The sequence below is a fragment of the Nomascus leucogenys genome, chromosome X (genome assembly GCF_006542625.1).
Source record: "Nomascus leucogenys isolate Asia chromosome X, Asia_NLE_v1, whole genome shotgun sequence".
NCBI lineage: Eukaryota > Metazoa > Chordata > Mammalia > Primates > Hylobatidae > Nomascus > Nomascus leucogenys.
Window position 1 is genome coordinate 114,573,995 of NC_044406.1, and position 11,699 is coordinate 114,585,693.

General features: G+C 38.2%; 1 pseudogene; it reads left to right on the forward strand.

Moving 5' to 3' along the window:
* The first annotated feature begins 5,674 nt into the window (after positions 1 to 5,674).
* LOC100605197 lies at positions 5,675 to 7,776 on the forward strand (annotated as a pseudogene).
* The last annotated feature ends 3,923 nt before the right edge of the window (positions 7,777 to 11,699 follow it).

Below are 11,699 nucleotides of genomic sequence, written 5' to 3' on the forward strand. Positions count from 1 at the left end.
GTTCTAATTGATGTTATTATGAAGAAATTAGTACTGGAAACTCCTGTTCAGCTAACATTAATCCAGTGATCCAAAGTTCTTATTTTAATGTCACCAAATGTATCAATCTTCTTTATGATTTGTGTTTTTTGTGTCATGTTTTAAAAAATCCTGCCCTATGCCAAAGTAAACAAAATCTATATATTTTTCTGGGAGTTTTAAAGTTTTCTTTACCCATTTAAGTCTTTAATCTAACCAGGTTTTTTAGTGTGAATTATGTAAAGGATATAATTTATTTTTTTCCATGTAAAGATTCAAATGTTCTAGCACCATTATGTGAGTACCCTCCCACTTTTACTCACCAATGTGAGTATAATGCAGCTTTGCCATAGATCAAGATCATATGAATCCGGGTATATTTTTGGATCCTCAGTTCTGTTCTATTGGTCTGTGTGATTACCCTGTACTGCTACCAAAAGGTCTAATTAATACACTTTTTATAATACAAGTCTTGTATTTTCTTTTCCTTCTTGTTCAAATGTGTCTTGAATATTCACAGAACTTTTTCCATATCATTTCCCATAATATATTATTCCATATAAATTTATACTCAGCATTTTAGGTTCCATAAAAACATCTTGTGATTTTTTTCCTGGGTTTTTATTGGGATTGATCAACTTGGAAAGAAGTGAAATGTGTACAAAACTGAGATTTCCTTTCCATCAGCAAGAAGATAAATCGCTCAATTTAATGACTAAAACAAATCCTAAATTTGTTGTAAATAGATTACACATTTTTAATTAGATTCAATACAAAATTTTAAATAAAAGTCACCATTTTAAATTGTAGATTTATTTTAATGAATTACATTTCCTAATTGTTTGTTGTTGGTGTCTGGAAGTGCAGGTGTCTCAATTTTTGTACATTGATCTTGTGTTCAACAACCTGGCTAACTTCTTGTTAATTCTGATAAATATGTTCTTCTTTTTCAAAGAATTAAATAGATAATCATTTTACTTGCCAATAATGACATTCTTCTTTTAATCTTTCTAATCCATATAACTTTATTTATATGCTTTATTGCACTGGGTAGGATCACCTGTATAATTGATTAAAAGTGGTGATCATGGGCATCATTTATCTTTTATTCTGATTTTAAAAGAATGCTTCTAGGTCAGGCACGGTGGCTCACGCCTGTAATCCCAGGACTTTGGGAGACCGAGGCGGGCGGATCACAAGGTCAGGAGATTGAGACCATCCTGGCTAACATGGTGAAACCCCGTCTCTATTAAAAATACAAAAAAATTAGCCAGGTGTGGTGGCTGGCGCCTGTAGTCCCAGCTACTCGGGAGGCTGAGGCAGGAGAATGGCGTGAACCCAGCAGGCAGAGCTTGCAGTGAGCTGAGATAGCGCCAATGCACTCCAGCCTGGGCGACAGGGCGAGACTCTGTCTCAAAAAAAAAAAAAAAAAAGAAAAAGAAAAAAAGAGAAAAAATGCTTCTAATGGTTCATGATTAATTACAAGTTTTGCTAAAGGTATTTTGCAGATACTCATTATCAGGTGGAGAAAGTATTTTTATATTCCTAGTTTGCTAAGAGTTATTTATATTGAGCTTTTATTATAAATGGAAATTAAATTTAGTCTAATTCTTTGATCATATGGCTTTAATTCTTAAAACTGATAGTGGCAAATTGCATTAAAAAAACTATCATTGAATTCCTAGGAAAAAACTTAAGGTACTTATGAGGTATTATTCTTTTTATACATTGCTTAATTTAGTTTACTGATGTTTTGTTTTTTATTTTTATATCTATGTTAATGAGTGATACAATCTGTAGTGCCTCTTCCTTATATTATCCTTATCTCTTTTCCTGATGAGGTTATGAATAGCCTCATAAATGAGTTTGGGGTATTCCTTATTTTTCTATTTTCTGTGAGAGATTGCAATTATATGGTGTTTAAATATTTCATAGTTTACAATTTTAAGTTATGTGGGTATGTGTGTTTTCTTTTGAGGAAGGCTTTAGTAATTCAGACTTTTTATTACTACCTGAGCCTTTTTGATAAGTTTTATTTTTGTAGAAAATTCTGCCTTTCATCCACATTTCAAATTCATTGTCATGAGGTCATTCACAATATTATTCAATTTCATTTCAATATATACTGAATCTGTGGTTTTCTCTAGTTTTTCTGTATTTTTACTGCATTCTGTACCTTCTGTCTTTGTTTTTAATCAATATTGGCAAAAATCTGACAATATTTTTAGTCCTTTCAAAATTACCACGTTAGTCCTTTTAAAAATACCATAGTCTCAGTTTATTCTCTTTATTCAGTTGTTCTCAACCCTTCCTATACACTAGAATCAACTTAGGAAGCTTTTTAAATTACTGGGTATATACCCAAAGGATTATAAATCATGCTGCTATAAAAACACATGCACACGTATGTTTATTGCAGCACTATTCACAATAGCAAAGACTTGGAACCAACCCAAATGTCAAGAAAATGTGGCACATATACACCATGGAATACTATGCAGCCATAAAAAAGGATGAGTTCATGTCCTTTGTAGGGACATGGATGAAGCTGGAAACCATCATTCTGAGCAAACTGTCGCAAGGACAGAAAACCAAACACTGCATGTTCTCACTCATAGGTGGGAATTGAATAGTGAGAACACTTGGACACAGGATAGGGAACATCACACACTGTGGCCTGTCATGGGGTGGGGGGAGGGAGGAGGGATAGCATTAGGAGATATACCTAATGTAAATGACGAGTTAATGGGTGCAGCAAACCAACATGGCACATGTATACATATGTAACAAACCTGCACGTTGTACACATGTAACCTAGAGCTTAAAGTATAATAAAAAACATAGCCATGTGTTAAGGCATATACATAGAAGTTCTGATGTAATGGCCTGGGATGAGGCCTAAATATTTATATTTTTAAAAAATTTCCAGGTAATCATAACATTGAATAAGTATTCAAATCTACTGCTTTATATAACTCTGGAACTTTTAAATTTTCACTCGTACATTTATTTGTTCTCTACATATCCTATATTTGCTTTTGTTATAATGCTTTTTAAAAATTATTAATTTGGATATTCAACTTATTAGTTTTCAGCCTTTTAAGAATTTGTATTATAAGCATTTTTACTATATACTTCTTTTTATCACTTTATCTATAATCCCCCACTATACATAGACATGCACTAATTTTTCATTAAGTACTAGATGCATTTTAATTTGTATAATTTCTTCTTTGACTCATGAGTTAAATAGCAATATGCTTTAAATTTCAAAATATAAGGGAATTTACATTTTTGTTACTTATTTCTTATCTAAAGGTATTTTGGTTACAGAATATAATCTGTATGATACTGACTCTTAGATATTTGTTAAAATTTGTTTTATGGAATAAGACATGATCCATTTGCTGTAGGCTTGAAAAGAATCTCTATTCTCTGTTAGTTGGGAACAGTATTCTAATTATATATGTCCACTCAGTTAAGCTTGTTAATTTTGTTATTCAAATCTTCTGTATCCTTACTGAGTTTTATCTGATTGATTTATCGTTTACTTGGGGAGGTATATAAGATTTTCTTGCTGTGATGGTGCAGCAGTAAATTTCTCCTAGTATTCCTGAAAGATTTACTTTATTTTTCTCTATTTGCTCCCTTTATACAGGTGATCCAGAAGGGGACACCTAATCCATAGAATCCAGAACAATCACACCTGAGATTCACACTTGGGATAGCACCTTGCCTAGTTACAGTGTTATTTGAAATTGATACAGGTGAAATGTCGAAGCTCATATTAGAAAGCGGGGGTGGTCTAAGTGGCAATTCAGGGTCTTTTAGCAGTTACCCACAAACCATAAAGAGAACTCTCTATCTGCCTGCATCACTAGCTGTGAAAATTCAGGACCCAAACTGAAAGTAAACTCCACAGTATTTAGTCAGTGCTACTTCAAATAAGGATCTTCCTCTCTTTTAAGATGCTACCAACAATCCAAGAGATATAAATAGAGGAAAACCAAACCAGGAAGACCAAGGTGATACCAATGTAGAAATCTAAAAATACATAAGGACCAAAATAATCAGAGTGATTGGTGATTTCCATAAAATAAAGATAGAATGCCTTCTGCACATGCGTGTCAAGACATCAGCTCAAACATCAGGCACCCCAGTTTTGATGATACATTTAGCTACTGGCAGTCTCAAATTAAGTACAAGCTGCTCATCCCGAAGAGAGACAGCCAATTTTAAAGGGCACGTTCCAAAATTCATGGAGGAACTAAGGATATGAAGATGAAACTCTGGCTAGTGCTGATGCTGGTACACACACACACACACACACACACACGCACACACACACACACAATTGATCCATAAATCCTTACCCCTTCTTACTTGACCTGAACCTTTGACTTTCTTTCCCTGTCAACATTACCCGCCTCAGGCGTCATGTGTCATACATGCTATGATGCATGAGAATGGCAGATAAAAACCCCATATTCCAGCCACATTCCTCCCTGACATCAGGTTTAAAAGCAAGAAATTTAGCATTAACTGCTTTTCCTGGGGAAAAAAAATCACTTTCATTTTGCTCCCTCCCAATATAGTTCAGCCACTGTTATTAGAATCGACTTTTTTTTACTCCACTTGAACAATAAAACTATTGATAAGCAACCTCTCCCCATCCTCGTCTCCTCTCTACCATTCCCATTCTCTAATATTCACAATTCTACTTCCTACTTCCATGAGCTCAAAATTGTTTCTTAGCTCCCACAGATGAGCGAGAACATGTGCTGTTTATCTTTCTGTACTTGGGTTATTTCACTTTACATAATGTCCTCCAGGTTAATCTATGTTGCCATGAATGATACATTGTGTGCGCATGTGGAAACATTACTCTGCATCCCATAAATATGTACAATTATTACACATCAAGTAAAAATAAAAGATTTTTTTTTAAATAGGGTAAAGACCCAGAGATTATTTTTTTAAAAAAAGAAAAAAATCTACTGGCAAATAATTTAACACCTCACACACACACACCCACAAAATCAGATTCCAGCAAGTTTCCTTTTACCCTTCTTGGTGAAACTGTTTGGACAAATAACTGTGAAGAACTGAGAGGCTGGATGTCCAATACTCAAAAGACTTGATTTTGTCTCCCTCTGGAAACAAAAGCAGAGTAGAATGAGGCAACCAGGGAGTAAATGGTGCTGCTGCAGAGAAGGGAATAGCCCACACAGCCTGAGAAGCCTCACTAATAGAGCTCTTAAGCTAATAGGTGTCATCCTCCTGCTGGAAGTTTAATAAATGGGGACCAGTTCCTCTTAATATCCCAAGTTCTATAGATTGCCAAATGCCCTAATTAAAATCATCTCTCAGTAGATTCTTTGCAGATTACTCTGACACTGAAATACAGAAGGGAAACTGAAACACTGGCTATTGAAGTCAGCCTTGCCTCTTATTTCTAACGATCTTAATTTTTACGCAACAAATATTTACTGAGTAACTACTACATGCAGGCATTGTGTTCAGCAAAGCAGTGAATGAATTAGATATGAGCCTTGCCTTCAAGGAGTATGCTGAGAAAGAGAGAAAAGCCAATAATAATTCAGAATAGAAAGAGATGATGGAATCTGTGTTTAAAATGAAGCAGAAAAAAGGAACCATGACAGTTTATATAATAACCACTTGCCAGGTAAAACACAGAGTGCCCAGTCAAATTTGAATTTCTGGTGAACAATTGTTTTTTAGTTAAAGTGCACCACATGTATTATTTGGGAGAATTTATCCTTAAAAAATCACTATTTATATGAAATTCAAATTTAACTGGGCATCCTGTATTGTTATTTGTTAAATCACCCAACTTTACTCCCTGCCATTTCTCTTTGTGATGACCCCAGCAGAGATTTCACTGTATAAAGACTCTGAGAGAAGGGGCATCAAACCAGTACATGGGGCCTCTTTTGAACTTTATCAGCACCAAAATTCTGAGTCACAGCCATCTTTTAAATCATATAGCAAATCACACCATCATGTTTAAAACCCTTCCTTGAATTCCTGTCTCACTCAGAATAAAATCCAAACTCCTTACCAAACCCTGTCAGACAGCACATGATCTGACTCCTGTTTACCTTTCTAAATTTTATAACAGCCCTATGAAGAAGATACCGCTATTAGTCTCATCCTACAAGTGAGAAATCATACAAAAGGAGGACATGCTCTACCAGACATCAAAACTAGTTATGTTATACAAAACCTATTATAGTATTAATGGGGAGAGTAGAAAACAGATTGGAAAATGTAAAATAATAATGTCCAATATTGGTAATGATGCAGAGCAACGGGCACTTCTAAACAACATAGTACAAATTGGTCATGGTGTTTTTGAAGACAATTTGGCAGTGTTTATAACCATTAAAAATATATCCTCTGGATCAGCAAAACCTGAGTCCTCTCCTCTCGCTCTCCTCCCTGGACAGGGTGAGCTTCACCACTCACTCCACCACCTTCTCCATCATTTACCAGTCCCTGGGCTCAGTCCAGCTGCCCAGCTGCGGCGCCCTGCCGGTCAGCAGCACAGCGAGTGTCTATGCAGGTGCTGGGGCCTCGGGTTCCCAGATCTCCGTGTCCCCTCCACCAGCTTCCAGGGCAGCTTGCAGTCTAGTTGCCTGGCCGTGGGGATGGCTAGGGGTCTGGTAGGAATGGGGGGCATCCACAATGAGAAGGAGACCATGCAAGGCCTGAACAACCGCCTGGCCTCCTACCTGGACAGAGTGAGGGGCCTGGAGTCAGAGAATCAGAAGCAGGAGAGCAAAATCCGGGATCACCTGGAGAAAGGATCCCAGGTCACAGACTGGGGACATTACTTCAAGACCCTGGAGGACCTGAGAGCCCAGATCTTTGCAAATTCTGTGGACAATACCCACATCATTCTGCAGATTGACAATGTCCATCTTGCTGTTGATGACTTTAGAGTCAAGCATGACCTAGAGCTGGCCATGTGCCAGTCTGTGGAGAGCGACATCCATGGGCTCCGCAAGCTCACTGATGATACCAGTGTCACTTGGCTGCAGCTGGAGACAGAGATCGAGGCTCTCAAGGAGGAGCTGCTCTTCATGAAGAACCATGAAGAGGAAGTAAAAGGCCTAAAAGCCCAGATTACCAGTTCTTGGTTGACCATGGAGTTAAATGCCCCCAAATCTCAGGACCTCTGCAAGATCAGACAGACACCGGGGCCCAATATGACGAGCTGGCTCAGAAGAACCCAGAGGAGCTGGACATGTACTGGTCCCAGCAGATTAAGGAGAGCACCACAGTGGTCACCAAGCAGGCTGCTGAGATCGGAGTTGCTGAGATGATACTCACAGAGCTAAGACATACAGTCCAGTCCTTGGAGATTGACCTGGACTCAATGAGAAATCTGAATGCCAGCTTGGAGAACGGCCTGAGGGAAGCAGAAGGCCACTACACCATGCAGATGAAGCAACTCAATGGGGTCCTGCTGCACCTGGAGTCTGAGCTAGCACAGACATGGGCAGAGGGGCAGCACCAGGCCCAGGAGTACGAGGCCCTGCTGAACATCAAGGTCAAGCTGGAGGCTGAGATCACCACCTACCACTACCTGGGGGAAGAAGGAAGGACTTCAAACTTGGCAATGCCCCGTACAGCAGCAACTTCATGCAAACCATCCAAAAGACCACCACCCGCAGGATAGTGGACCACAAAGTGGTGTCTGAGACCAACGAAACCAAAGTTCTGAGACATTGAGCCAGCAGAAACAGGGTATCCTTTGGGGAGCAGGACACCATCAGCAAACTAACACAGGATCAGAATACCAAATACCACATCTTCTCACTCCTAAGTGGGAGTTGAACAATGAGAACACATGGACACAGGGAGGGGAACATCACACACCGGGGCCTGTCGGGGGGTGGGGGGAAAGGGGAGGGAGAGCATTAGGACAAATACCTAATGCATGAGGGGCTTAAAACCTAGATGATGGGTTGATGGGTGCAGCAAACCACCATGGCAGATGTATACCTATGTAACAAACCTGCACGTTTAGCACAGGTATCCCAGAACTTAAAGTAAAATAAAAAAATAATAAAAAGTTCAGAGATCATTGCAGATATATATATATATATATATATATATATATATATATGCACACACACATATATATATTCTCTGACCCAGGATTCATATTCTAGGTGTTTTCCTAGTTACATGTGTGCACATATTCACCTATACAGGTAAATGTATAAAATAAGATCAGTGAGGATGCAAACCATCCTCTTTTCAATGGCCATCTCTATCTCTAGGATAAAGGAGTGGAAGGGAGACAGGTGGGGTCAAAAGGGACTTTTATTTTTCTATTCTTTATTAAAGATTCATGGCTATAATGTATTTGTGATTTTCATATGCAATTAAAAATATATATTTTTAAAAGACACAAGGTTAGATAAACACACTCCAAAAGTTTTTAGTGATGTCAGAATTATGAGTAACATTTATTGCTTTTTCTTCTTGAAATAGGATACCACTTATCCTGACTGTAAATTGGCTTTATGATTTTAGAAACCTTGATGGACACAAGAGGGAAAAACTGTCATGTAAATACTGCAAGCCATTTTCTTTCTTTCAAGTGGTAAGAACTTGAATCACCTTTGGGGCAACCTGTTCTTCAGTTTTGGAGAAAGTGCCTTGAATGGCCCTTGTTACATAAATTTAAAAAAATCTATTATTCTTGGAGGAAACTATATAGTACTCTGAATGTAGATGTTTTAGTCTCAAAAATAACTGTTCTCTGTGGTAATGTAAATTGCTGTATATGATTGAGTCAGGGCTCTTATCTGCAGACTCTATTGCTTTGGAGTGGTGGAGTGATGGCTTTCTATGAATTTAGACTACACTGTGCTTGGACTGTCGCTTATTCACTTGGAGTTGTGGGAGGTTTTAGCAATTGCTCACCGGATAGTTTTAGCTGAGACCTAGAAAACTACAGAAAGATAGAAAGGTATGATCTATATCTGCTGTATAACTTTCTTACAAAGGCAAACCACAATAGGTTTACATGGTTTAAATTTGACTAGCATGGTAGTGTTCTTTACATTGTACTTTTTAATTTGAAACCAAATGACTCAAACTTGGAAAAATACACTACTGCTGAATAAATCACCTTCCAATGTTACTATCTTTAGGGCTAAAGAGTACAATTCAATAAAGCTACAATGTAGAGGGTGTGGAAGTTGTTGTCTCAGAAGGGTTGACATTCTCATTAGCAATAATCCTTAAAAATGAGAGGGCCTGGGTGTAAAAATAAGAAGATGGGAATTGGTTCTCATTTGGGAGTGTTAACCTAAAAAAACGCAATTTATAAATTTAGAAAAGATTTTATTTCTTGCAAAGGATTACAGCCTGCAAGGTGGCCATCCCACAGGCTGGGAAGTGTGCCTCTGGCAAAGACCAAAGACAGACATTTCAAAGGAAGAGGGGTTAGAGTGGGAGCTTTAAGCATATGTATTCGACAGATTACCGGAAGAGCTAACAAAAAAATCATGAAGGTAGTCCTGACGCATGCATATTGAACAAACATGCATGTAACATATGACCTATGTTCACCTTGGAGCAGAGACTTAACATTTAAATGTATTCTAATTAGGCCCTATACATCAAAAAGTCTTTTCAGGATACAAAGGCACTCAAGTGCACGGCTTCTGTAAACCAGCCAGAACCAGCCCATGGTCAGTGGTCTTCTTATCAAGATAAAGTCACTGAAATCAATCTGTTGTCCAATTAATCCAATTAAAGCTGTGTGTGTGGTTATGGCTGGTGGAACAAGAGTTCAGTTAGTCAGTGTCTGTGAGCTGGATGAGTTGTAATTGGTTTAACATTGCTTATCTTGAGGCCATTGCTTGTTTAGCTACTAGAGAAAAAGAAAAACCTTGTGGCAGTTAGGACATAATTTATTCTTTAATTATAGGGGTGTGTAACTTAAACTTTGCCTGGCATGACTCTAAGTCCTGTTTATAATTTATTATCTTATTGCCACAAAGAGTCTGTTCTGTCAGTCTTATGGTCTCTATGTTAACATTAATGCTGGTCAGTTGTATCTGAACCACAAAAGGAAGGGGTTTTGTCCAACTTCCCACCCCATCGTGGTTGGGAATTCGATTTTTAGGTTTTTATGTAATCCTCTTGGCCAAGAGGGGGTTCTTTTAGTCTGAAGGAAGGCTTATGAGTTTATTTTTAATTTACAGGAGTAAGGAAAAACTTTTCTTCTCTCAGGGCATGAAAGGAGCTGGAGCTTGATCTGGAACCTATTGTGTAAATATACTCACACAATTTGTTGAGTGGGGCAGAGAGTAGCAGTTAGCTAGCTCCAGGCCACACAGAAGCAAGCTAAGAGGTAGGCAGAGAAATGCATTTTATGAAATCCTCATTATGGATTTGTCCCTACGGGCTCTAAGAGTAGCCACATATACTACTAGTGGTGATGATAAAGTATCCTCAATGTTGTATTTCCCTTCCATGATCCCCAAACTGTCAGTAAAGTGTTCTGAAAGGAAGGGTTGGCTTAATGGGTGTGCAACATGTGCAGCTACACAGGGATCCACCCTTAATAGGGTCCCTAGGAATGGTTTTTTCTCTCTTTTTAAAATTCCTTCTAAAAAATAAAATAAAATACATGTGCAGAATGTGCAGGTTTATTACATAGATATACGAGTGCCATGGTGGTTTGCTGCACCTATTGACCCATCCTCTAAGTTCCCTCCCCTCACCCCTCCACCCCTTAACAGGCCCTGGTGTGTGATGTTCCCTTCTCTGTGTCCATGTGTTCTCATTGTTCAGCTCCCACTTATGAGTGAGAACATGCGGTGTTTGGTTTTCTGTTCCTGTGTTAGTTTGCTGAGGATGATGGCTTCCAGCTTCATCCAAGCTCCTGCAAAGGACACGATCTCATTCCTTCTCATGGCTGCGTAGTATTCCATGGTGTATATGTACCACAGTTTCTTTATCCAGTCTATCACTGATGGGCATTTGGGTTTGTTCTATGTCTTTGCTATTGTAAATAGTGCTGCGGTACGCATACGTGTGCATGTGTCTTTATAGTAGAATGATTTATATTCCTTTGGTTATATACCCAGTAATGGGATTGCTGGGTTAAATGGTATTTCTCGTTCTAGAACCTTGAGGAATCACCATAAAGTCTTCTACAATGGTTGAACTAATTTACATTTACATAAAAACCCTAGAAGAAAATTAAGGCAATACCATTCAGGACATAGGCACGGGCAAAGACTTCATGACAAAAACGCCAAAAACAATTGCAACAAAAGCCAAAGTTGACAAATGGGATACAATTAAACTAAAGAGCTTCTGCATAGCAAAAGAAACTATCATCAGAATGAACAGGCAACCTACAGAATGGGAGAAAATATTTGCAATCTACCCATCTGACAAAGGTCTAATATCCAGAATTTACAAGGAACAATGAATGCTTTAATGTTCTGTGATCTCCACCTTGAAATTCATAATAATTTTTTTTAAATGGGCTCATATTTTCTTTTTGCGATGTGTCCCACAAATTATATAGCCAGTCCTGCTCAAAGGTTTCAGCCTTTTATCAGCCGTAAAGCACAGAGTCATCTCTCAGAGTCTTCACTCCATGGTTGGAGTAGTGGTAGCAA